Source organism: Nannospalax galili, unplaced genomic scaffold, assembly GCF_000622305.1.
Source record: "Nannospalax galili isolate Female #2095 unplaced genomic scaffold, S.galili_v1.0 scaffold265, whole genome shotgun sequence".
Classification (NCBI taxonomy): Eukaryota; Metazoa; Chordata; class Mammalia; order Rodentia; family Spalacidae; genus Nannospalax; species Nannospalax galili.
This window is the reverse complement of record NW_008353747.1, coordinates 35,215-37,364: the sequence shown is the minus strand read 5'-3', so window position 1 is coordinate 37,364 and position 2,150 is coordinate 35,215.

Sequence of the window (2,150 nt, the reverse complement as noted above, 5' to 3'; positions counted from 1 at the left end):
GTTTTTTGAACCCCCCCCCCCCCGAGTTTGATGCAGTGAGGAGTTACTTGGTGTCATTGATATCACCACATGTGCACTAATGATGCCTGAGTTCAGGACCAAAGGTCTCAGGGATAGCTTTATGGGAGAGGGTGTGTGCTACAAAGGCTGCTGGCCAATTGAGTGTGCCACTTCACCTCCTGGAGCCAAAGGGAGCACTTTAAGAGGAGGGACATGAAGGGAAATGGGCCAAAGCAAAGGCAGGAGGAACATGGAAACCCATTCCTGACAGTCAAAGTGCAGAGGCGATGAAAAACGCCTCTCTTCCTTCCACACCCAGCCTCCAACCCCCCTTCCATTTCGGAAAGTTTGAAGCATGCCTGGAAAGCTGTTTTCTACTTTCTTCTCCCCCCGCCCCTTTCCAGAGCTCCCAGCTGCTCGACCTCTTGCATAACTGTGAGAGAGCACTGAGTTTTTTGATGGGCTCCAGATGTGGAGTGGGATGAGGGTGGAGGGGTAGGGGCGATAGGTCTTTAGTCCCTTGAGTACTCTTAACTGTGGGAACATAGAGGCTGGACACAGCAGGAGATAGGACACATTGCAGAGCCTTGATCATGGAGTCAGTTGGTCCCTGGGTTGAGAAGACGTGAAGCAGAGTTAGGTGCTTTTTTAACCCCCTGCCTCAGCATCATCTGGCTCTGACAGGCTTGATTACCACTTGACATTCCTCCTGACCAAGTCAGTAAAGAGGAGTTGGAGGTTAAGAAACAGAGGTAAAAAATCTGAGATACCCCAATCTGAGCCCCTCCTTGAATGCTTGGTCTTGGCATATGGAACATGAGAATTTTGTTTTGTTTCTGACTTTTTCTTCCCCAAACACACCAGAACAGCCTGAAAATTACTGTCGTTATGTGCCTCACAAAGGCTGGCCAGAGTTAAAATTCTTCCATGAGCCTCAAACAGAATGAAGAGAGGATGAATATGAGGCTTGCCCCCCAAAACTTGGGGCTTCCTGGTAATCACGGTGTGCTGGATCCTGTTTGTCTCTCCTCCTGTAGCTGAGGCAGGTGGCAGCAAAGAACACCCTCTCCCCTCCGCCCTCTGTCCACTGCTTGGCTGCCACCAACTCAATTGCCAGCTGTGGGGGGCCCCCTGCTAGTGCTGGTCCTGTCAATGAGTGACCAGATTCCTGCAGTTCACCCCCTGCTGTTCCTGGGGTAGGGAGAGGGGGCATAAACTAAAATCACTGGATCAGAACAGGGTTTGTCCGACTCAAAGGACAAAAGCAGAGGACATTTTAAAAATTTCTAAATTTTTTTGCTACCTAACCCAACTGGAATTTAGGCCGGATTTGGGAGCTTTCTACTTTTGTGAGCAAGAGCCTCTGCTAGTCCTTTAGTGCAAGCTGAAGAAGACCAGTCTTGTTGAGTTCAGCTCCCTGGGGCCTCCCAGCTGGTCTCCTGGGGCAAGAGCTGGCTTTGCACAGTAAGGATCCACTGTCAGCTTGGATTTCCAGGTGGGGGTTGAGGTGAATGATTTTAACCAGGCTGGGTTTATAGGTGGCTTCCTTCTTTTCCTTACTACCACTCCTCAGCCAATGTGCTATGTGTGTCTCTACCCTACCTCCAGCTCTCAATCTGTAAACCAACTGGTCTGTGATGGAGGTGGTGCTAATAGGGCAAGGAGGTTAACCCCATTTAGCTTTCCTGGGTCCTAAAGGTTGCACAGCACTTTAACGTGCCTTCTTGTTAATTTCTGAAGCCTGACGTAGTTATTAACTCCATTTGCAGCTCTTTCTTTATGACCAGGCTTGAATAAGGGAGGAGAGAGACTGTCAGGGGAAGGACCTGGGTGCTCTCAGTAAATACTGAGAGTCTGTGGTAGGAGCCAGTAGAAGATTCAGGCATCTAAGGAAGGAGTGATACGGAAGAGCCTCAAGGCCTAGAGTGGAGGGTGGTCTAGGAGGGTCCGGAGGGGCGGGCAGGGGAGGGTGTGTGCGGTGGTGACCGCAGGGGTGGTGGAGAGCCCAGCTGTACAGACGAACAAAGCGGGCGCTGTGGGAAAGGCTGGGTGGGGGACCTTGGGCTCCAGCCCCACAAGGGCGTCTTCTCTGGCTGGCCAGGCGGACAGGACGGGGGTGGAGGCGGGGACTTGGGGGGAGGGGGGCAGGA